At 41.9% G+C, this 25711-nt stretch overlaps 1 protein-coding gene across 11 annotated transcripts in view; it reads left to right on the forward strand.

Annotated features, from left to right (window-relative positions):
- The first annotated feature begins 399 nt into the window (after window positions 1-399).
- Window positions 400-25711, forward strand: part of EPB41 (erythrocyte membrane protein band 4.1) — a 108526-nt gene continuing 83214 nt past the window's right edge. For all 11 annotated transcript variants that reach the window (XM_087970744.1, XM_087970748.1, XM_087970758.1 and 8 more), the window contains exon 1: window positions 400-595. The gene's annotated coding sequence lies outside the window, so the exon portion shown is untranslated. The remainder of the gene's footprint in view (window positions 596-25711) is intronic.

A 25711-nucleotide genomic window follows, 5' to 3' on the forward strand; every position in this document is an offset into this window, starting at 1 on the left:
TAAAGCAACCAGATTCATCATCTTAGTAGATGAAGGCTCAATTCCCACACACCAGGCTGTCAACCTCTGGGAGCAGATGGCAGAAAAGCTGGACTAAAAAAAAGAAAAACAAGAGCAATACTGCAAGGGAGAGTAGGGATTAACCCCCCAAAACCCCTTCCCACCTCCCCAAACTTGACTCCTGATTTTGTTCCTGGTTTTGCGGACAGACCTTAACTCGGGTTCTCCTTAATAAGAATGAAAACAATCCGAGGCTTCGCCTCTGACGTCACAGCTTCACCTGCGGCACCCGCCAGCTCCGGGAAGGCTGCGCCCCTAGGGAAATGAAGGGCAGGACCGCTAGCCAATGACCGCTGCGAGCGGTGGGGGGGGGCGTGTCCCGGCCGCTGGAGTGACGTCAGAGGAGGTAGGTTGGCACCCAGGGCAAGTGGCAAAGGAAAGGAGTCTCCGGAGCGGGTGGAAGCCGAAAGGGGGGAGCGCGGAACTGCTGGGTTTTCCCCGCCTCCTTTAAAAGGCCGAAGAAGTTAAAAAACTTTCCCACGGCCGTTCAGGCTCGCTCCGGCCTGTTGGGCAAAGAACCCGCGCGGGGCAGCAGGTAAGGGTAGATTTGCGAAGGACAAGGTGAGGTGGAGGACCGGGACAGGTTTGCCAGCTGGAAAGGAAGAAGGATGCGGAAGATGGCGGGGGGGGGGGTCAGAGTGGGGAGGGGAGGGGAGAGAGGTTTCCCTCCTTCCCAAGTCATTGCAGGTGGGGGGAAAGGGGGGGCTGTATGAAAAGGGAATCATCCTTCTCCTTTCCCACTCCCAGAGCTGGCATTTCGTAGATTATTGCGGGGAAGGCGCCCGCATGACTGCAAATAGAAAGGCAGGGGAGGGTGGGGGAAAGAGGTTAGAATGGGTGGGATTTCCCCGATCTGAGGGTCGGACTGGCTCTCTTGTAGGGTTATGCACGAGACGAGGGTTATGGAGCGTGGGGGGATGATGCAGCCAACTCGGGGCAACTTGTCAACTCGCGTCACCTGCTTTATTTTCTTCTTTTGGTGATGCTGGAATGACTTTGCATTTTGAGCGCCGGGGTGCGGTGACGTTCCCGGTGCCATTAATCAGCAGAAAAGTGCTGTATGGGGGGAGCGGGGGGGAGAAACAGAAAAGGGATTCCGAATTGCTAATGGACGGGTGCGCGGACAGGCGCCTGCCTCTATTTGGGTTTGTTGATGACCCTGGGGAGGACGGTGGGTAGAACCACGCTGGCAGAAAATCGTGAGTCTGGGGGGTTCCCTTTGCCAGTTGGCAATTTTTACGAAAAGGCACCAGCTTGCTTTCCTTGAGCTGCAGCTCGCTCCATCAGATGCACAGAGAGCACTCCATGCGTTTGGTGAAAAGCGCTGCAGCCTCTTCCTAAAATTTGTCAATGGGAAAAGATGCCAGCAGACTCCTGATGGTTCATGCCTTGCTCAGCACAGAAATGTTTCTTGTGCCTTCCCCTTTCAGGGGAAAAAAAAAAAGCTGGGAAGGCACAGGTGTTTAGGTTCCAAAATCAGCTGGTTGGGGCGCTACTGCTGCCGTCCTTATTTTGATCTGCAAAAAGTTTATCCCTTGCCCCTTTTGGGTTTTGTAAATTCGGCCAATTCCAGCCCAGGAAACCAAGTTTACCTTGAGGAATTTTTTCCTGGGGAACATCTGGTCTCTTGGGTCCTGTGCCAGAGCTGGGTGCATTTTGTGGTTCAGCAACCTACAACAGGGTGGAAGGCAAAATAAACTTTTCTTACAAGAGACCTGCCGCCCCAACTTTCAGTGCAGGTTAAAGGTCTGAGTAGCTGTAATACCACAACTGGGGACAATGATGAAAGCCATCTTGCAAATAAATTCATTTAATTATTAAACAATATATACTATATGGTCACCCAACTTGCACATAGGTGACTGAGCTGGGTGGCTTACAATATAAAAAATCATAACAAATATAAATCCATAAAAACCTACTTTACGGCAGCAGTGATGCAATACTTATTTATTAAACCTGAGGGGGAGCAGCCTGGGGCAGAAACTAAGAAAGGATCTTGGTTTCTTCAAAGAATCAGGAAATGCTAAGAATGATCATCTCCCATCACAAGCATGTACAATCCTGCTTGAGTTTGATATGGCAATCTCCCTTAAAAAAAAAAAAGACTTGTGTTACTTTAAAAATTAATGCTGGTTTGGTAATACAGTAGCTTTGCTGACTGGTGGCTGCTTCATTGCATGCATGTAATGTATCCTTAGCTGGCAAGTACTGTATACCCCTAGATGGAGAGAGTGCTCTCAAGTACTAACAGTACCAATCACGGAGCTGGGATCTTAAGATTTGACAAGCTTGGGGCAGAGCAACCCTGAAACTTAGGAAGCTCTGCAGACCGACTTAGCAAGGCTTAGAATGTGTCAACTTTATGGTGTACATGGCTGAAGGATCAGTATTCCTAAATTGGTCTCATAATTCACAGCAGCTACCAAGAAGCATTCTCACAGGTGATATAGGCAGATGTTTTAGCCCTGAAAGAATGTGTGGTTTACTTACTTGAGATTGGTTTGGAGGTTCTAATGTCAGATACTCGAACTGCTTGTTGTGTAATTACTGGCTGTCATTTGCATAAGGAGCTTTGCAAATCTGGAAGTGGATATTTTAATTGAAGCTTTTCCTTCTCAAATCCTGCTGTGTAGATATTTCTCTTTCCTGTGCATTCTGTTTCTTGTTCATCTCCATTTCTCTCTCTCAAAAGATGAGAAAGTCCCTCCTAAGATAATAGAAAGTTAAGTGTTTTCCACTAGCACATTTCATTAGATTATTTTCCCTTGTGTTTCCCTTATAATTTGAGAACTCTCTCTTGTTAGTATGTGTATTATTCCTACACTGTCTGGGTTAAACTGTGAAGATGCTAACACTATAGCATACTTTGTATACCCTGGAGTTTTGCATATCAGCTATTTACTTTATCTTTATGGCAAATTTTAGCAAGGGGAGGCTTATATATTCCCAGAATGTAGAATTTGTGTTTTCCTTTTACATTTCTGTTGCACAACAAACATAATCCTAACTGGAGCTGGCTTAATCAGAAATACTAGGCAAGTCAGGCAACAGAGGAAAGTAGGAAGAATTGTCTGAATGATGCAGCATGAATTTTAAAAGTGACCTTGGAACTCTTCAAGTTAGCAAAAAGGTCTTGGATTGGCTTCTTATTTAATTTTTCAGAAACTTTTTGTAGCATCAGGTTCTGTCATGTGATCTTATGCTTCATCAGTTGTCATGTTTCAAACCCTGCTGCATAACCACCTCCAGCCCTGTGGAAAAGCGCATGTGGGGATTTCTCAATGAAATCCACAAACTTTATTAACCAGCATGGGCAAGACTGTGGTTTGCTTAGTCATTTATATATGTATCACAGTTCATTTAGTGACAGTTTGCACTGGCACTGTGAAGTTGCAGTGCTACTGGAAAAAGTGACTTGTAAATTGTTTTTCACACTTATGACCATTGTAGCATCCCTATGGTCACATGATCAAAATTCAGAGGCTTGGCAACTGGTTCATATTTATGATGGTTGCAGCATCACCTTTTGTAACAAGCAAAGTCAGTGGGGAAACCAGATTCACTTAACCATGTTACTAACTTAACAACTGTAGGGATTCACTTAACAACCGTGGCAAGAAATATCATAAAGTGGGACAAAGCTTGCTTAACAAATCTCTCACATAGCAGCGTAAATTTAGGGCTCAATTGTGTCTGTAAATCAAAGACTACTACACGTTGCGCACACACTGGCTTTGGGTAGGTTTGGCTGGCATTTAATGCTGAAGAAATACAATATGGGCTAGGATCTTGCATAAGCCCTGTCTTTTCTTCTATTGTACCTCTTTAATTGAGCCCAGCAAGTGAACATAGACCAGCATTCTAGCAATTCAATATGTATATCCAGTGAGAGTCCCCATTATCCAGAATCAGCATAATGTGTGGCAAGTGATAGATGAGGATGATGACTAGCCCAATCAGATGGCCCCAGATTGGACAAGTAGGCATCCACTAAGAAGGAAGACTGATGCCAAAAGAGGTACAGATAGATATTTACAATTGGTTGCTCAGCCATTTGAACTGTCATTTGAAATTGTGACAAAGCCAAAAAAGGTGCTTAGAACCTGGATTTCATGTTCTGATGGTGCAGCCCCTGCAGCCACATGATTGTATTTTGGGTGCTTGGCAACCAGCCTCTATTACCATTTGTAACAGGGGTATCGCCTCGCAGGTTGGATGCGTCGCACACTGGCCACACCCACCCCCAGTTTAGCGAAGGGGGGGGAAGTCACAATATGTCACACAATGACAATATGACTCTGCGAGTTTGACACCCCTTATTTGCAGCATCCTGTGGTCACGTGACTGCAATTTTTCACTTATTTAGACAGAAACAGGTGTTTATTTCTGGTTTCAGGCAAAAATAATGCCCACTGGTTAAAATGGGTCTGCTTAACATTGTGTTCACATAACAACCATGGCACTTTTTAAAATAACTGCAGCATTCACTTAACCATTGCAAAAAGGGTTGCAAAATCAGTCATGTTCATGTGGTGACCTGCTTAATGATTTATGACTATAATCCCAGGCTCAGCATTATAAATCAAGGGCTAGTGCACTGGGAAATAAGAGGTGGGAGTGCAGTGTGTGCTTGCTGGGAGGAATCTCAAGATTTTGCAAAGTTAGCCATGCTGATTAGAGAAGAAGATAATAGCAGGTCTAGATGCCTGCAGATAATGGAATGACGAGTGCAGTTTTGCTGACAACAGTTGGGAATAAGATTTTGGATTCTTGATTATCAGATTGGAAATCCGTTTAGATTGGAAAACAAAGCACATCGAACATGAAAAGATAAAATCATACAGAATTGTCAGAGAGCAATTCTGATCTTTCAGCTGGTCATTTATATTTACTTATTTATTTATTTAGCATATGGGATATCTCCTACATTGACAAGCAATATATATTAACATTTTATGGTCATTTATAATTCCACTGACACCTGAAAGGTGTTGATCGTGGTCTTAGTTGTGTGTTAACTTTCAAAAATACCGAAAATCCTTCTGCTCATCATGTCTTTATTATAAAACAGTGTTTTTTAAAACATGGCAACTTTAAGATGTGTGGACTTTAATTCCCTGAATTCCCTAGCTTGCTAAGGAATTCTGGGTGTTGAAGTCCACACATCATAAAGTTGCCGAATTTGAATAACCCTGCTATAGCATTTCTTCCCCAACAAAGCTGCTAGCAAGTAATCAAATAAAGTTAAGGATGCCAGCAGAGAATCGCAGGTCACCTCATTTGCTCTCGAATCCTTCACTCAGTTGTTTCCCTTTCAAGCCTAGCATCAGATTCGAGACTGCAGGCTTTTGATTTTAAATTGTAAGTTAAAAATCCACATAATCCTACCCTTGTTTGTTCAGAAGAAAATCTTGTGGAATTCAATGAGACTTATTCCCAGGTCAGTGTTTGTAGTAGGGTGGGCAAACCTAAGACTCTTCATATTTGAATTATCTACCACTTCGATGGCCCAAGTACACACAAACTGCCCTTTAAGCCCATTTCAAGAGCTTATCCTATTTCGGTTAAATATTTGAGTAGTCAAGGCTGCTTTTTTGGACAAAAAAGGAAAATGGTTTGTTTGAGAGCTGCATAAGGGAAAGCACACAGACATCTAATAAACATCATAAGAAGTGGAAGGCTGAAGTTTTTGGCCTGTGGTTTAGAGGTGGCATTCAGCAGGTTCTGGCCAGTTCTGGAGAACCAGTAGCAGAAATTTTGAGTGGTTCGAAGAACCAGCAAATACCACCTCTGACTGGAGATTTTGCAGTATCCTTCCTCTGCTGTGCCCACCAAGACATGCCCAAAGAACCGGTAGTAAAAAAAATTTGAATCCCATCACTGCGTGGTTCCTTTGGGGGAGCATTTAAAAAGCATTTGTGGGGATTTTTCCTATCTTTCACATATCAGTTTTCATTAGATTTCGTTGATGAAGAAATTGTTATTAACATAACCACTTCAAAGTGACTGTTTTGGCAAACTCAGATTTTAAAAGCCCTGTTGAGTGGGAATATTGCTGAATTCATATATCAAAAGATTTCAAGTGATCCCAAAAGGTCTCAGCAAACACAGTGAATTTTAAACACATTACAGTTGTTAATAAAGTATATATATATATATTTAATCTGGATCATGTATAACTTGCCGCTGCACCATCAGCCTATCTATCCCTCTCTTTTCTTCCACATCACTCCAATTTAAAGCCTACATCAGTCTATCCTCTATCCATCCAATGGTGAGCTACACAAGAGGAGAGGAGAGGAGAGAAGAGAAGCTTATGTTCTTAATGAAACTGGTTACACCAATTAGAAAAGGCTGTACCATATTGATTATTTTTACCATTCTTATTTAGTAAGAGATAAATTGGATAAATATGTTTCCAGGGGGAATATTAGAAATTTTGCATCAGAAATGCAAATGTCAAAAAAAGAAAAAATGTTTTTGGGAAAACCATGAAGCAAAATTTGACAGAAAAATGCTATCTATTTTTCCTTCTTAGAAACTTTAAGAAAATTCTGGTTTGGCTCTGACAATGCTGATTCATCAGCAGTTTTGACATTGCCAGTTGAACGTGCAGCAAGTTGCTTGGAAAATGCAGCCTGGTCAATAAATAGACCACAAGGTGGGGGGGAAAGCCGGAGAATTTTTAACACAGTGCTGATTGGGGGGAAAAAAGAGAAAGAAACGAATAACTTAGTCATTATCATGTGACTGCTGATGTGTGCAAATAGATTTCTGTTTAATATTGTTTAAAATGGGAACTGCAACAAGAAGTTTCAGTTGAAGTGCTCGGTTTTTGGGACTAATCAGACACTTACCTAGCCAGACTCAGCACTTTGTAATCACGAAGCATGCTCAATTCTCATGAGCTTGCTTTTGTGAAAGGGAAGTTAACACCCCTTTTTAATTTTCTTCTTTTTATTTCTGCAAACTCTGACATTCCTCTGATGGTGCTGATTCTCAGCAGTTTGGTTCACGTGGCTGCAAAGCATAAATCTTCGGTGATCTAGGATACTGTACTAAAAATGGATATTTCATGATTTGAATGGTAGGGTACTTTGTGAATGGCAGGTGCAACCGTAACCTTCAGTTTAACTTCCTGAACATTGGGCCTGATGCTTGTATTGCTGTCTAAGCTTGTACAAGTACCTGTTTGCACATTAACAGGAGCACTGCATCCATGCCCAGAATATTAGGCTCAGCAAATAACCGATGGTCCTCAATTTACAACAGTTCATTTAGTGACCATTCAAAGTTACAGTGGCACTGAAACAATGACTTATGACCATTTCAGCATCCTCACGTGATCAAAATTCAGATATTTATGGTGGTTCCAATGTCCCGGGGTCATGCAATCAACTTTTGCAATCTTATAAGCCAAAATCAATGGGGAAGCCCAATTCACTTAAGAACTATGGCAAGAAAAATCATTAAATGGGAAAAATTCACTTTAAAAATGTTTCACTTAGCAACAAAAATTCTGGGCTCAATTGTGGTTGTAAGTCAAGGACTACCTATACTTGGATCTAAACATTACTGAACCCCGCAATACTTACTAACTGGTTATGTAGATCCAGTACCGGGAGTAGATTGCAAACCAGTGATTTCAACAAGAAACATTCCTGCGAGTTGCAATGCAGACTTTTAACCATTGAATTAGATAGTCATATAAACTTGGAGAATAACATTGCCATTTAAATTGCTAGCTCTGAGGGAGGACACCCTGTCAAAGAAAAGGGAAGAAATTGGCTGTGCTTGATTATTTACTCTGTGTGCTAAGGTTCTCTATGCTACTAACCCTTCAGAAATGTTGGCGATGCTTGGGAAGGAGGAGCCTTACTATCCCTCAATTTACTTGCCAGAGCAAGGAGAATATGGCTGCCAATGCTCTGATGGTTTGGCAGGTAATATTACTGCAACAACAGGACTGCACTGAATACAGCTAGTCCTCGACTTACGACCACAATTGGGACCAGAATTTCCCTTGCTAAGCAAGGCAGTTGTTAAGAGAGTCACATCTGACTTTTATGGCCTGACTTTAAGAGCTGTGGTGGTTAGAAAGCAGTATTGCAGGCTAACTCTGCTCACACTGCCAGGAGTTCGATTCCTTCCATCTTGACAGGCTCAAGGTTGAATCAGCCTTCCATCCTTTTGAGGTCAGTATATTGTTTGGGGCAATAAACCACTTAGACAGGGCTGTAAACCACTGAGGAGTGGTATATAAGTGCTATTGCTGTTGCTGTTTACAATCTTTGCCATGGTTGTTAAGTGAATCGCTGCAGTTATGTGAATCATGCAGTCGTTGAGCAAATCTGTCTTTCCCCATTTGCTTGTTTGAAACCAATGGGGAAGGCTGCAAATGATCATCACGTCATGTGATCCCAGGATGCTGCAATCATTATAAATACATGCCAGTTGCCAAGCAGCTGAGTGTTGATCTTGTGACTGTGCAAAAGCTGCTTTATCATAAATGTGAGGACTGGTCATAAGTCAATATCTGTGATGACCCAGGGTGGGATACAAAATAAACACAGTCACAAAAAACAGGTGAAGCCCCTTTTATTCCTTCACTTTGCTTCCAAGCTCCAAATATCTTTGACTGGAGACAAAAAACTCCCACACAAGCAGTTACAAGAAGGAGGAAATGCCATTTAAATCATAAAGAGTAAAAAAAACAACACAAACCAGGCAAGATAAGGGCTGGAAGACATCCACAGATATCAGAACACACACTGGGAAGGACGCCAAACTCAGAGAGGAACAATAAACTAGAGATTTTCCGCACTTTGTTTCCAGCACTCGCCCGTACGCAGGTCCGTCCTCTTATCCAGTTGTTACAGCAGCAGCCCATGAAGACGATCAAGGCCCTTTCCTCCCCCATAGACCATGCCATTCACGTCTCTCCCTTATCCTTCTCCTCCCTGCGTGCCCTAGGATGGAGAGGGGATGGGCCTGGGTCCTCCTCTGACTGCCCAGCCGGCCTCTGCCCTTCCCCAGCCTCCTCCACAACCTCCAGAGCCACACTTCCACTCCCTGTTGGCTGTTCCGCCTCTCCCTCAGAGTCAGTCTCCACCAAGGGCATGACAATATCTTTTAGTATCATTGTAACTTTGGTGGCTAAACAAAAGGTGGTAAGTCAAGGACCACCTGTATTATACATTGTACAGGTAATCCTTGATTTACAACCGTTCATTTAATAACCACTCATCCGGCCATGGGAATGCTGTGATGGTCATAAGTGTGAGGACTATTCGTAAGTCGATTTTTTTTCCAGTGCCACTGTAACTGAATAGTTGCTAAATGCATGGCTGAAAGTCAATGATTAAGCTATGATATTTAAATTTAGTAGCTTGAACAATGGGGCGGTCCAATGAGCCAGAACACACAGTGATTATACGTGACTGATTGGAGAGGGCTACTCTTGCCTGAGGCAATCTGCGCTGTGATTGGTTGTTATGGGTGGGGAGGGGGGCGTTTCCCCTTTTCCGCTTTTCCCTTCTGTGGGCCCTGTATGCTCTGTGATTTACCTCAGGGTGCTCCTGTTTGCCTGACTGTCTTGTCTGCTGTAAATGCAGATGTAAACATAATATTTATATAAAACAACAAGTTCGTATCAGCATCTTTTTCATTTTGGACACCTGTTGTGCAATTCCCTGTCAGACTTACCTCTTCACCACCACCAGAAGAAGATGCTTATTTTCCAACAGACTTCCTCTTTTGATTTTACCTATTGATTAATCTCTTTGATGTACCTAGACGCCTACCTTATGCAGCATAACTCTGAGCAGCTCTTAAGCAATCAAAAAACAATAAAAGCCGTAAAAAACAACAACAACAGAAAAGCTAACATCCAGCTGCCATCTAACATGGCTCATCCCCAGGCATCCAGGAAATAAACAATATTAAAGAGGTTCCCTGGACCCCATTCTCACCCTATCCTAATACTTGTAGGGAAAAGCCATCCATAGGTCATGAGGAGGCCAGAAGGATGGGGACCTGCCAGATCTGGGATCAGAGTTAGATCTTAAAGGCTTTCCAGAACTCCATATCTGACTCTATTGCAATTTAGGGGCTTATGAGCATTTTAATTTGCACCATTGAAGTACACCAGGAATGTCCAATCTTGGTGACTTTTTGACTTGTGGACTTCAACACCCAGAATTCTTCAGCCATTTAAAAAAAATATTGAAAATACTTCTACTCATCATGTTTTAAAAACAGTTTTTTTAAAATATGGCCGCCTTAAGATGTGTAGACTTCAACTCCCTGAATTCCCCAGCTGGCTAGGAAATTCTGGGAGTTGAAGTCCATAAAGTCCATAAGGTCACACTTGGAATACTGCATTCAGTTTTGAACACCACAATGTAAAAAAGATGTTGAGACTCTAGAAAGGGTGGAGAGAAGAGCAACTAAGATGATTAGGGGATTGAGAATGGCTGCAAGAACTGGGTATGTTCTAGTCTGATGAAAAGAAGGACTGGGGGGTGATATGAGACCAGTCTTCCAATATCTCAGGGGCTGCCACAAAGAAGAGGGGTCAAGCTATTCTCTAAAGCACTGAGGGCAGGACAAGAAGCAAAGGGTGGAAACTAATCAAGGAGAGAAGCAATCTAGAACTAAAGAGAAATTTCCTGCCTAGGTAGGGGGTTGGACTAGAAGACCTCCAAGGTCCCTTCCAACTCTGTTATTCTATTCTATTCTAAGCTGCCAATGTTGGACACCCCTGAGATACACTATCGCAACAACAAGATTTGAGGTCTAGAGCCCAGAGGCAAAACTTACTACAGTCCAAATTTATGCCCTGTAAAACAATTAATGCAATTTCTCTCTCTTTCCTTTTAGTGGTTTATCTATTTTGATTTTGTTCAAATGTTCAATGTTATATCTTGTTTTTGTTATATTGGTATACTCTGTTTAAATCAATGACTAAAAATAAGCTGTATTATGACTATACCAAAGCTGAAAGTAACAATATAACAAGATAGAAATAGAGTTAGTTTGTAGTTTAATTGCAAAAATAAAATGAAACAGATAATCCTAGAATGTAAATGAAATTATTTAAAGGAAACCCATCACATTTCAGCTCACAAATCTCAACTGTCAGGGACTTTTTGTTTCAGAAAACAAATAAGCCAATTTTAGAAGTTTAATACCTACCATTAACAATATAGCCATTGCTAAGTACATTCCCTGAACTCCAAATAAAATTAAAAATGAGCAGAAAAACTATCAGGCATACTTGTTCTTCTAAAGCCAAATATTTCTCCGTTCCTGTTTTATGTTCATAAGTTCCCTGTTAAAGAGAACAAATACTACATATAACCACTGACAATTTTTACTTTCTTATTTTGGCAAAATAAAATCATCAGAGGTTTAGCAACTGCTCTGAGGCTGCTTTTACCGTAGCCTTTTATGTGGTAAAAGCTGACAGGTGAATCACTGAGTCAAGCAAGTGGAACAAGTTAATTAATTACAGGAAAGGCCACAAATTGGTATGTATAAAAGTCCTCATGAAATCAGCGGGATGTTCTAAACAGCCACACACAATTGAATTGTTGCAATAAAAAGAAGTAGAACAACTGAACTTGGGATGGGCCTCAGATTAAATCAAGAATTGAGCATTGTGGGATCAAATAAGGAAAATGTGATGTTCTTGCTTCAGTACAATTGTTGTCTCTCTCCTGGACTCCTTATGGGGAGGCTGGAAGAGATGCTCTCAGCAAATCTGCCTTTTCTCTAAACTTAGAATATTAACCCTAAGGAAGATGGAAGGCAAAGAAGAACAGGAATGTGGGTGCTTCATCACTGGAGGCTTTTAAGAAGAGACTGAACAACCATTTGTCTGAAATGGTATAGGCGCTCCTGCTTGAGCACGGGTTAGACTAGAAGACCTCCAAGGCCCCTTCTAAGTCTGTTATTCTGTTCTGTTAAAATTTCTTCTGAATGAAGGCAAATAAACATGTCCCAGGATAATGTTGTAGGATCCAATCTGGGTCGGTCACAGGACCAGAGGTGTTTGGTCTTTCAAGCTTTTGGACTCATGCTAGAGCCCCATTCTATGGGAACTTCTCTTTCATCAGAATGAAATTCTGGTCCCTGTTGTGGTTGTAAGCTGAGGACTGACTACCTGTACACATGAAACTGCTGATGAGAGAAACCCAAACTGCCATGCTACAATTAGCAACCTAGTCTTATTTTGTTTAGGGCAGTGTTTTTCAACTTTGACAGCTTTACTATACATGGACTTCACCTCTCAGAGTTCCCCAGCCTGCATGCAACTTTACCTCCCAGCATCTTAAAAGTTGCCGAGGTTGAAAAACATCGATTTAGGGCAATGCTTGATTCTCATCAGGGTATCTGAATACTTTAGGCTGGATTTGCTTGATAGAACAGCTGCTAAAACCAGCCTGTTGGGAAGGAATAATCCAATGTCTTCCAGGAAATACATTTTCCAATTACAGTATGAAGGCACAACTCCCTGTTTGCTTTCGGCTGCCTTGCATCACACACCCCATCCTTAAACTACTTTTTCCCCTTTGCTAGCTGATAAATTCAAGGCTGGCCTTTGCCAGCTGGCAGCAGGTTGAAAACTGGCTCCCGTTTCCTTGTTTGCAATGGAATTGGGGGTGTTTTCACACAATGTGGAACCTGAAAGACTGGCTCTCCAGCTAGAGAAGCATTGTTTGCCAGTTGTCCAGTTTTTCAGAGTTGAGCAAACTTCCTGGGTTGACTTCCAAGTCTGCTTTTTAGAACAGCCAAGCAGAAAGGGGCAAACAGCAGATTTGTTTGTGTGGCTGGGTGGCACCAAGCCTAATCCTTTTCTCAAGAAGACATGTTTTGGTTTCTTTCCATAAATTCCCAGCAATTTCATGCCCCTTGGCAAGGCTCTGTCCACACTCCGAATTCTCCTCTCCTGGCGTAATGTGTGTGTTGGTGAGTTTCAAGCTGTTTGATCTTCAGAGAATCTGAGCAATAGATGAGTTGTGTATGGGGGATAATTTCAGTTTTTCAAAACATTGAACTCTTAAAACTAATCGAGGAAGGAAGAATGGAAATGTCTTCTGGGTATAGTAAAAAAAATTAAAAAGTCATAATGGCACCTAGGGCAATGAAGCTGAAACTTGGCTTGCATCCAGGCAATGCTTTGACTGTGTAGCATTGTGGGCATTACAGCTAATCCTCGAATTACAACAGTTGTAATGATTAGTAACATTCAAAGTTACAGCTGCAGAGAAAAAAAGAGACTTATGGCCATTTTTCACACTTCTGACCATTGCAGCATCTCCATAGTAATGCGATCAAAGTTCAGATACTTGGCAACTGACTCATATTTATGATGGCTGCAGTGTCCCAGGGCCACATGATTCCCTTTTGCAACCTTCTAGTCAATGGGCAAGCCAGATTCACTTAATAACCATGTTACTAACTTAACAGCTGCAGTGATTCACTTAACAACTGCAGCAAGAAAGGTCATAAAATGAGGCAAAGTTCATAAACACATGTTTCACTTAGCAGCATAAATTTTGGGCTCAGTTATGGTTGTAAATTGAGGACTATCAGTGCAAGTAACCAATGCTGTTATGGTCAATCTGTTAGTGGGCTTCTAGCTACTTGCAGTTTTATTCCTTGTTCTCTCTTAACAGAAGTCCCTCCCTGTTTCTTATGACATAACTAGTAAAACCATTGTCCATGAATCAAATGCAAGCAAATCCTCTCCTTTGAAGCAATTTCCCATTCAGATTGGCTAAATAGACTTGAAACAATCATAATTACTACTGGCTGTCCCCGACTTGGGATTAGAGCAAGAGATTTCCAACAGAAATACTATCTCTTTGCGTACATGCATGTGCTTTCGGCCACCCTTTGAGAGCCTCGTTTTGCACACAGCAGAATTTTTTTCTGGGGTTAGACACATGTCTTGATAGCATACAAGGAAGCAAAACCCAACACAACCAAATGAAAGTGACAATTAACTTGCCTTGACATTTACATAACATTTAAATTAAACGTAGTTAGCATGATTGCCCCCAAATCATCTAATTAATAATCTTCTTGTGTAACAACAAATATTTGGTAGCAAACTTTTGCAGGGACACTGAAGGCTTGTAAGGAGCACAAGCAGAATTGGATCCTTACATCGTGCATCTCTCTTTGGGACGGTCTCTCTCTCTCTGTTGATTCTGTAAAACAGTGGTATATAAATAGTGGTAACTTTCATTTTTCTTTATTTAAAGTACCTAAGCAATGAAACACAGATACAAAATTTTAAACACAGAAAAACCAAATTGGAAACAATTAAAAATGAGAACAGGGTTATCAACCAACTTCTGCAAGCTATAGCTTTGTCTAGAAACTTGACAGCCTTCCAAACACAGGTAGTCCTCAACATATAACCATAACAGAGCCTGCCCATTAGGGTTGTGTGTTGTAATCGTAATAAAATGGGTCAGCCAGGGGGTTGACTCAATTTTATGAACTTTTTTTGTGGTGGTTGTTAATTGAATAGAGCAGTTGTAAAATGGGTGCTGCAATAATTAAACAAACCAATGATACACTGAGGGTGGGTTTTTACCAAAAACTGAGATTGCCGTCACAAAATGTGGTCACGTAACTGTGGGGCGCTGCCATTGGCCATAAATGCGGCACTGTCGCCAGGTTCCCAGTCACATGATTACAAAGAGGACCCAACTTTGGAACTTTGAATCCAGGTCATTCTCTTTTCCAGCTCAGTCGTAAGTCAAGGACTACCTAGAAGTAGATTCTCAAGTTTAGGCAGAAGGAAGGCGGTAACATTCTTGACCAAAAGTCTACGGAGCATCTCAGTCATCCAGGCCATGGTTGTCCCAAATACACTTTTTCAAGAGGAATGCGGACTTTCTGGTTTTGCTCTGAAGACGTTTCACTTCTCATGCAAGAGAGCTGAAGAAGGTTCTTGGATGAGAAGTGAAATGTCTTCAAAGCAAAATCAGAAAGTCCAGTTTCCTCTTGAAAAACAACTTTGGGGACACCTTGACCAAAACCACAACTAAAATGTCTAACAGTGGGACATGGGGCTATCTCATAAAACAAAAAAGAAGCATATTTTTCACACTAGGTGTGAAAGCCACGAGGCTTAGAGGGGAGGGGTCTCTTTCAGATAAGTAGTGATTGTGAAGTTGACATTTCTCACATCATTTCTGCTGGGTTTATTTATTTATTTTCACCATGTTTCATTCTGTGGCTGGGTAGGAGTTCTCAGGAATGCCCACCGACCCCCCTTTGAACATGATACGTATTCTTAACCTTTGGAAAGACCTTGCTTTGATCTGGCTGATACAGTGGAAACACTGGCTGACCTGTGAGAGCCTCCCCTGGCTGCAGAAAGGAAGCATTCCCCCTGTTTCAGGGGAGACAGGATGGCTTGGCAAGGGGGCATAATGGAAGGGTATATTGATCAGGCTGCAGCTGGATCAGATGAAAGCCCGGGCGGGGGGGTGGGGTGGTACATTAAGAGAAGGGGAGGGGCTGCTAGCCTCCAGAAGAAGAAGCCCTGAGCACTTTAGAATATTAACTTTCCTGGCTGTTTGCTTTGCCATCTGTATGATTTATGGGGAGGGAAATCAATGGAAGCCAATGAAATGGGTCAGGGCCATTACTTGGGCCCGAGAAAGCAAATCGTAGTGTTGTTTCACTTGCCTTTAAAGGATCAAAGGGCACCAGGGCGATGATGCAGTGAAAGATTAGATGGGCCTTCCATTAACTGTCGAGAGATATGATTAATAGGAACGTGTCCGCTTTGAAACGGATTTGAAAGAAATGCTTTGAGGCTTGATCCGAAGCACAGCCACTCCCTGTGGATCATAAAAGCAACCAGGTCTTTTTTTTGTGGGGGGGAGAGGTTTTCCCCATGTGGCGGAGAAAAAAACCCCCCCCAAACGGTTGTAATATTACATGTCCCTCTTAAAAGCCCTCTAATAGAGAGATTTGTGATTACTGCCAGTAATGTCGGACTGATATTTTTTTCAGCCTGAACGAGGTTCAGATCAGGATGAATTGCCATAGTGTGAGTCTGAATACAATGATTTGCACCAACTCACCCATTATTGCACCTCGAAAATCAGAAACGCTTGGTTTCATAGCAAGATCAGCCGAAGACTTCGAAGATTGGCTGATCTATTTTTAGGTTTTTATGACCGCTTCGGGGTGGTGGTTTTTGCATTGTGGCTGAAAGGTTATATAACATGAATCATTGTTGGCATTAAAGGCTGCAAACCTTTTCCAGTGGTGGATACATCTGCCAGCGGCAAAAAATAATTTATAACCGAAGGTAAACTCTGAGGTTGGGTCTTCATATATTTTTTCTGGCTTTTAAGATACAGGTAGTCCTCGATCTACAACAGTTCATTTAGTGACCATTTCAAGTTACCATGTCACTAAAGAAAGTGACTTATAACCATTTTTCTGTTGTGATTAGCTGGCAGCAGGTGCAGATGGCTGAGGAGAGCGAGGACTCTGGCGAGGGGCCAGGACCATTAGGGAGTAGACTGATGCCTTCAGAGATTGTGGGGGCTGGCAGCAGTGATGAGGAGGTCCCCGAGGAGCCTGTGCCAAGTGCACGTGCATGAAGGATTGCTCGGAGGAAAGAACAATTACAGCAGCACAGGCGACTCGGGAGTAAGGCTGCAAGGTAATGGCCCCTCCCTCAAGAGGATAAAAGCCAGGCTTGGAAAAGCGTTCTTTGCAGATAGCAAAGAAGCTCTGAAGCTCAACTTGTGGACATCTTAGTTCATGTTTAGAGAATCTTGTAAATTAGTTCTTATCTTTGGCATCATTGACAAACAACTTGGCAATCATACTTGGTCATCATATGACCCAAGGATGTTGCAGCTCTCATAAATACATGCCAATTGTCAAATGCCTGAATTTTTTTCATGTGGCCATAGGGATACTGTGACAATCGTAAGTGTGAGACTTGATCATAAGTCACTTTTTTCAGTGCCTTTGTAATTTTAAAATGGTCACTATCTTGTCTCTAATTTTCTGGCTGAATATAGAGACAGGTAGTTAAACACTACAAAGGCTTCCATATGAAGTTTCTTTATTGGATTATATCAGGCACCCTCAAGGTATAACTCACAGTTATTTTTGAGATTCAGCTAATGTCCAGTCTTTGCATTGTTGTCTTCATAGTGTGAAAAGATAGTTATCTTCATCCCATAATGATACAGCAAAGGAAGACTCCAGCATGATGCTGGGGTCCATGACCAAAACTCCCCCCAACCCAACCAGGGGTCAGTTCAGTGACCAATCAGGATTACAGATGTGACCACATGACACGAACTACATCTCCCATGAGGCATTAACTACATTTCCCATGAAGCATTCCCTTAAGGGGACAGCCTCCATTCCCAACTAACTATATACTGTCTAACCAGCACAGTCACTGAACGAATGATTGCAAATCAAGGACTACCTGTGTCCATTCTTTGAAGCCTTTGGACTTCCCAACCTTCTAAAAGGCCATCACTGAGGAGTCCAATTTAGTTTCTGGAAGACGGCTATGCAACTAGTCCTCAATCAAAATTCGGATGCTTGGCAACTGACTAGTATTATGATAGTTGCAATGTCCCAGAGTCATGTCATCCTCTTTTGGGACCTTCTGACAAGCCAGGTCAATGGAGAAACTGAATTCACTTAACCACTGTGTTACTACCTTAATGGTTGCAGGGATTTGCTTAACAACGGTGGCAAGAAAGGTTATCAATTGGGACAAAACTCACTAAACAAGTGTTTCCCTTAGCAGCATCAATTTTGGACTTGATTATGGTTGAGGACTACCTGCAGTTTGTATCATTCAAATCAGTGCATCTGCAGTCAGAGAGCCTGGATGTATTTGTTACCCTCAGCCGTAATCCTCTGATCCAGCATTGCTCTCCAGCAGAAGCTCAGTTAATTTGCAGCCTTAGACATCAACAACGTAAGCGTGGGATGGGATGTGACCCACTTATTCGCCCCACCTCCCGTCCACGTTGTGCTGTAATGTGACTTGCCGCAGCTGATGTTATGTCAAGCACACGTGTCGGTGGGGAGAGAAGAGCGATTATCCCCACCGCCGTCTGCTAACCTGCAAGTGAGCGGTTTGATGCTTCTGGAAGGCAGATGGGCATCAGCTTGGGGGTCCCCTCGGAAACAGGAGAGAAGCGAGCCCAAACAGCAAGGCTATGCCTTGGCTTGGCTGATGTCCAAGGAGCCAGGACATAGTAGCTTTGGGCATAGTTTAGTGCAGGAGGTGATGCACTTTAGATAGATAGATAGATAGATAGATAGATAGATAGATAGATAGATAGATAGATAGATAGATAGATAGATAGATAGATAGATAGATGATGATGATAGATGAAAGAAAGAAAGAAAGAGAGAGAAAGAAAGAGAGAAAGAGAAAGAGAAAGAGAAAGAGAAAAAAGAAAAAGAAAAAGAAAAAGAAAAAGAAAGAATTCTTAAGTGTGATTGGACACACAAGGAATTTGTCTTGGTGCAAATGCTCTCAGTGTACATAAAAGGAAAAGATACATTTATCAAGAGTCAAGACACATAAGGTACAACAGTTAATAATAATCATAGGGTACAATAAACAATCAAATCATTCTAGGAAACAGTCAATATAAATCATAAGGATACAAGCAACAAAGTTACAGTCATACAGTCACAAGTGGAAGCAGATGGGTGAAAAGAAGGATGGGAGGGTTGATAGTAATAGTAGTGCAGACTTTGTAAATATTTGGACAGTGTTGAGGGAATTATTTGTTTAGCAGAGGGATGGCGTTCGGGAAAAAACTGTCCTTGTGTCTAGTTGTTCTGGTGTGCAGTGCTCTATATTTACAAAGTCTGCACTACTATTACTGTTAATCTTGTCATCACTCCTTATCACCCATCCCCTCCTACTTGTGACTGTATGACTGTCCTATTCTATTCTATTCTATTCTATTCTATCCTATCCTATCCTATCCTATCCTATCCTATCCTATACTACACTATACTATCCTATTCCTTATTCTTTTCTTTTCTTTTCTTTTTTCTTTTCTTTTCTTTTCTTTTTTTCTTTTCTTTTTTTCTTTTCTTTTCTTTTCTTTTCTTTTCTTTTCTTTTCTTATTCTTATTCCATTCCATTCCATATTTTCTATTCTGTTCTATTCTATTCTGTTCTATTCTATTCTATTCTATAGCATTGTTTTGAGCGTAGGAGTTGAAACAGTTTATGTCCAGGATAATGATGAATGAATAGCAGTAAGGAGTGAATGGGGCTGGGCTGGGAGACGAAATAAGCAGATCCCTTTTCACAGTGACTTTTAAAAAATATGTATTTAGTATGTTTTATCAACAAGAATATAATGCAAAATAGAAAAAAACGGAAAAACGTACATCTAGTAGTAGCAGCAAAAACAAAAGTTTACCAAAAAAAAGGGGTGGGTGGGTGGAATGACCCAAACATCAAATACAGGTGATCTTCGACTTACCACCACAATGGAGCCCAACATTTCTGTTGCTAAGTGAGACATTTGTTAAATGCCGCATTTTACGACCTTTCTTGCCCCAGTTGTTAAGTGAATCATGACAGCTGTTAAGTTAGCAACATGGATGTTAAGTGAATTCAGCTTCTGCATTAACTTTGCTTGTCAGAAGATCCCAAAAGGGAACTGCATGACCCCGGAACACTGCAACCATCATAAGTATGAGTCAGTTGCCAAGCATCTGAATTTTTATCACGTCACCCTAGGGAAGCTGCAGTGGTTGTAAGTGTGAAAAATGGTCATAAGTCCATGCTGTTGTAACTTTGAATGGTCAGTAAATGAAAATAAGTCAAGGATTACCTGTAAGTCTAACACTGAACATACAAAAAGAAAAAAAAATCCACTCCGGCTGGATACTGCAAAGAAAATTAAAAAGAACAACCCTGATAAATTCTCTTCCCCTTACATAATGGGCCTACAAATAATCACAAGCTTTCTCAGAAAGAGATAAAGAGAAAAAGATATAACAAATATTTTAGATGAGGAGTTCTCCATCTAATCTTTTTTCACAATGACTTTTCGATCTACAGAAGAGAGTCTCAATTTTGTGCTATGGAGGAGGCTGGGGAAGGGCAGAGGCCGGCTGGGCAGTCAGAGGAGGACCCAGGCCCATCCCCTCTCCATCCTAGGGCACGCAAGGAGGAGAGGATAAGGGAGAGACATTGAATGGCGTGGTCTGTGGGGGAGGAAAGGGCCTTGATCCTCTTCATGGGCTGCAACTGTGAGAACTGGTTAAAAGGACAGACATGCGTATGGGCCAGTGCTGGAAACAAAGTGGGGAAATATTTCTAATCTGTCCGTTCTTACCTCAGTTTGGCATCCTTCTCGGTGTGTGTTTCGATATCTGTGGACCTCTCCAAGCCCTTTTTTCCTGGTTCCCTTAATTGCTTCAGTGTGGTTTGTGTTGTTTGTACTCTTTATAATTTATAGGCATTTTTAGTTTAAACGGCATTTCCTCCTTTTTGTAACTGCTTGTTGGGGAGTTTTTTTTGTCTCCAGTCAAGGATATTTGGAGCTTTGAAGCAAAGTGAAGGAATAAAAGGGTTTTACCTGTTTTTGTGACTGTATTTATTTTGTATCCCACCCTGGGTCATCACATTCTGCTTCAGCCCTCCGTAGATGGCTTGCCCAAATAAAATAAAAGAGCAAGGCCTGGAAAATAAGTTTTGACCATATCCCTGATTTAGGTTTAAAGAAGTTTAATTAAGTTTCAAAAATTAAAAAGAAGTTAAAATACATAACGGCAACACATCACAATAGGAAAAGGGGGATGGAGACAACAGAGACAATTTATAAAGCGACCTTTAAAAAACCCCCACCAAAAATAACAGGTGGAAAAAATTACTTCCAACTCTCTTTAACAGGGATACAGTTAAAAAATAAAATTAAACCAAAAAACTAAAAATACACAAAACTAAAAATATGAGTTATACATACTGAACAGTCAAATAATAACAATATATAACAACATAGTCTCTTACTCTAAATAAAATACATAACCAATAAATGCACCATACTAACAATTCCACAAATACACATATTACCAAATATTTCTATAATCAGTTATGATAAACCAAACTCTACTTTAAATTTAAACAGATACATAAAAGCTTAAAATAAAAGGTGTATCTATTAAGCTTCAATAGTGTACAACATTTCTGTAATTAAAACTTATCTGATCATCAGATCCCAAAGTAAAACTTTATTTTTGTCTTTATCAAGCCCAAAGTGCAAACATGTTTTTCCACGTACAAAGAAAATTATTATCTTTAATCAGTCGATTTCGCCATCTCAGGTAGTCACTTCACAACCCATGCTTCCATTGTGAGAATTTGTATATCAGCATCCTTGCCTTAGTTGTGCGATCTTGATCAGGTTGTTTTTTAAAAAAAGTTTGCAACTCCTTCTTTGTTTGAAGATGCCGCATGATACGATGCTTTTGATTGTGTTTAAACAGGCTTTTTCCAAGCCGAGAAGTCTTAAGATTTCTCTTAAAGTTTCTTTTGTCTCCTCTCCACCCTCACTCTTGTTTCCCTAACCCAGAAATCTCACTAATTGCTTTTCCATTCTAAGGAAGTTACCCTACAAGTACATTGATTTGCTTTCCTGCGCCCTACCTTTTCAGAAACAATGCCAAAATTTGAGATTTCAAAATTGGATTACATTATACCATGTCCCTGCTGAGAGAGGCCTGCATGTGAGAACACACTGAACAGCATGTAATAACAGGCTGTGATAATAGTTTATAATTTATGAGGTAGCCAAGGATGGTTGGGAAATTTCTGGGGGTGAAATACTGGACAAGAGGGAAAAAATGTCAGCAAATGCAGTTTTTCAACTTAAAGCAGGCATGTCCAGTCTGCGGGCCACATGCGGTCCTAGATAGCTAGCACAGGTAGTCCTCTACTAACAATAGTTCATTTAGTGACCGTTCATAGTTACAATGGCACTGAAAAAAGCGACATGACCATTTTTCACACTTATTGTGATGACCTGGGGTGTGGCACAAGGGCAACACCATCAGATAATCAGTAGGAGTCCCTTTATTAGCTCCAACTTTGCCCCCACTGTCCTGATTACCTTCTGGCTGGAGAAAAACTCTCCCAGGAACAGCCTTTGGCTGCAGAGAATCAAGTCCAAAACATGGTCAACAAAAACTGTAACGTTAAGTCCAATCAAGCCAAACTGAGGTAATTAGTTTGGCAGGACAGGAGCAAGAATTCCAGACATGAAGGCATGGCAAAACTCACACAGTTGGGAAGACGCCAGGAACACAGATAAGCAACGACAATACAGGATAAAGTCACGTTTGCTCCCAGCAGTGCTGTAGTTAGATTTCAGTTCTTATAAACTTTCATTCCCAGGTGTGGCTAATGAAGGGAATCAGGGCCCTTTCCTCCCCCGTAAACCACGGAACCCACGTTGCTCTCTTCTCCGTTCCTCCCTGCGTGCCCTAGGTTGAAGAGGGGGTGGGCTTGGGTCTTCCTCTGAATTCCCTCTCCCTTGTTCTACCTCTTCCCTGCTTTGCCCAGCTGGACTTTGCCCTTCCCCAGTCTCTTCCACAGCCATCGGAGCCACGCTCCCATTCCCTGTCAGTTGTTTGTCTTCCTCCTTGGATTCAGACTCTGACAGGGGCATGACACTTATGTCCATTGCAGCATCCCCATGGTCACATGATCAAAATTCAGCCACTTGGTGACTGACTCATGATGGTTGCAGTGTCCTGGGGTCATGTAATCACCTTTTGGTGACCTTCTGACAAGCCCAAATTTTGATCCTTGAGGATGCTGCAATGGTCAAAAGTGTGAAAACTGGTCATAGGTTACTTTTTTCACTGCTGTTGTAACTTCGAACAAGCAGAGTCAATGGGGAAAGTCAGATTTGCTAAATGACCTCGTGATTTACTTAAGCTTTGCAGTGACTTGCTTAACAACTAGTGGCAAAACATGTCATAGTCAGGTGTGACTTATCTAACAACTACCTTGCTTAGCAGTGAAAATGTTGGTTATAAGTCGAGGACTGCCTATGGATGAGATGTTTTTGCAGGCTAGATTATGAATGGGGAGCGAAGAGGCTAAGGGAATGGAAAGAAAGTTGGCAGGGCTTTCGTTTAGGCAGCTCTTGACTGAAATACACCTGTACAAATAAATAGCCATAGCACTTTGACTTATTTACCGCCTCACAGTGCTTCACACCCGTCTCTAAGCAGTTTACAGAGTCAGTGTCTTGTCTTAGGCAATATTTATCTTCCAAAAAAATACCCAAGATAAGTAGTTAAACTCTACAAAGACTTCCATACAAAGTTTCTTTATTGGATCACACCAGGCATCCTCAAGGTATAACTCACAGTTATGTTGAGATTCATCTAATGTTCAATCTTTGCATAGTTGTCTTCATAGTGTGAAAATATGGTTATCTTCATCCCATAATGATACAGCAAGGGATCCAGCACGCTGCTGGGTCCAGGCAAGGAATAGAACAAAGGCTTCCCCAACCCAACTAGAGGTCAATTCAGTGACCAATCATGATTACAGATGTGACCACATGACATGAACTACATTTCCCATGAGGCATTCCCTTAAGGGGAACAGCTCCCAATTCCCAATTAACTATATACTGTCTGAACAGCACAGTCAGCCTAATGCCCTGAAATAGGGTCCTCATTTTCAGCCGGTGGGGATCGAACTGCTGGCAGCTGGTAGAATTAGCCTGCAGTACTGCATTCTAACCACTGCGCCACCATAGCTCTTATAAATAAATAAAATAAAGGAAATGCTAAAGCTCAGTGGAAAAGCGCACATGCTTTACATGTGTAAGATCCCACAGCTAATCCCTGTCACCCATCAGCTAAAAGGATCAGGTAGCGGATAATGGAAAGAAACCCTGGAGGGCCACCGCCAGGCAGAATAAACAATGCTATAAGATGGTCCAAGGTCTTTGTGGTTGCAGCATCCTGGAGAGGGGCGGGGTCAGTTCCTTGTGGGATCTGATGCAGGTTGAGCAACTGTGCTGACTCTTAAAGAGTCTGGTACCCCCTGTCAAGAAAGCAAGGAGAAGGGAAGAGGCACAAAGAGGCAAGGAAAGGCACCCAGGATTCACCAGCAAGGACTTCTCGATAAAAATGCCCCCTGGCTGGCTCAGGAATTCTGGGAGTTGGAAGTCCACAAGTCATAAAAGAGCCATCATTCCTTACCTCCATGCATGACAAGCAGTAGGACCTCTGAAGTCCACAATTTTTGGGACCAGAACCCTGTAGATGCTCCTGAGGCCAGCCAAGAAATTCTGTCAAACCGGTGGCTCTGTGGCCTTTAAACTATTTTCCAGGGTGGCCCTGAACTCTTTGAAAGTGTAGCTGGGGGTTTCCAATGCGAACTGACAGCTGAAATGCACCTTGTCTATTTTCAGCCTCTCTATCTAGCAGGGATGGGCTATCAGATACCTACAGCATGCCAGCAATGTCACTGGTGTCATTGCTCCCAACGAAGCCAGCTTTAATGAATACTTTGCAAGGGATCTTAACGTTGACTCTAAATGTACAGACCCTAAACAGCTCAGTATTATTCCCAGTCTAAATTAGCCACCTGGGGCATTATCCAGATATTGTGGACACCCAAAAAGAGGAGGGGGTCAATTTATTCTCCAAAGCACCAGAAGGCAGGAGGAGAAACAATGGATGGAAACTAATCAAGGAGAAAGACAACCTGGAATTAAGAGAAACTTCCGAACAGTGACAACAATTAACCAGTGGAGCAGCTGGCCATCAGAAATCAGTTGGCTTCCGACCAGCAAAATCAGTGGAGGAAGCCCAGATTCACTTAATGACCTCATGATTCATTTCACAACTGCCAGTGATTCGCTTAAGAACGGCGGCAAAAAAGGTAATAAAGGCATGGCTCACTTAAAAACCACCTTGCTTAACAACAGACATTCTGATCCCAATAGTGGGGTTAGGTCCAGGACTATCCCCTATAAATTAGTCGCAAATTCTTCCAGGTTTCAAAAGGGTTGTTTTCTCAGCCCTACCTAGAAAGATGACAGACTGAACCCAAATGCAAAGAAGAGGTTCTACCACTGGCTGATAATTTCCTCCCCACTCCTAAAAATAGAAACCAAGGAATTCTTTAGTTTGGGTGATTCCTTTCATCAAATTCTTTTGTTTGGACTTAGTGTGTCCTTGTCATTTGTAAACTTTGTGTCTGGGGCTTGATATGTTATGTAAAACCAGCCCGGGTGTGTGTGTGTGCTTTCGGCTTTATATAGGAAACGTGGTTAAGCAAAACCATTTCTTAATTAAGCCCTGCAATTTAGCCCTTGGATAAAGGGCTGATATAAGAAGGAATGTAGGGAGCTTATTTTTGTTAACAAAGGGGACTTCTCTGTGCCTCATTTTGAGATTCCCGGCTAGGAGCCCTAAATTTCTTTCTTTTCTTCAGAAAGTAACCCCTTCCCCACATTGTACCATCTAAGCAAGCAGGCTTGGGGTGGTAGCCATCTGCACCTTTTTGTGTGGGATATGTGTGTGTGTGTGTGTGTGTGTGTGTCCCGTCCCGTCCCATGTTTTC

The sequence above is a fragment of the Notechis scutatus genome, chromosome 8 (assembly GCF_049901735.1).
Source record: "Notechis scutatus isolate UNSWTSFEM ecotype Mainland chromosome 8, rNotScu1.2, whole genome shotgun sequence".
NCBI lineage: Eukaryota > Metazoa > Chordata > Lepidosauria > Squamata > Elapidae > Notechis > Notechis scutatus.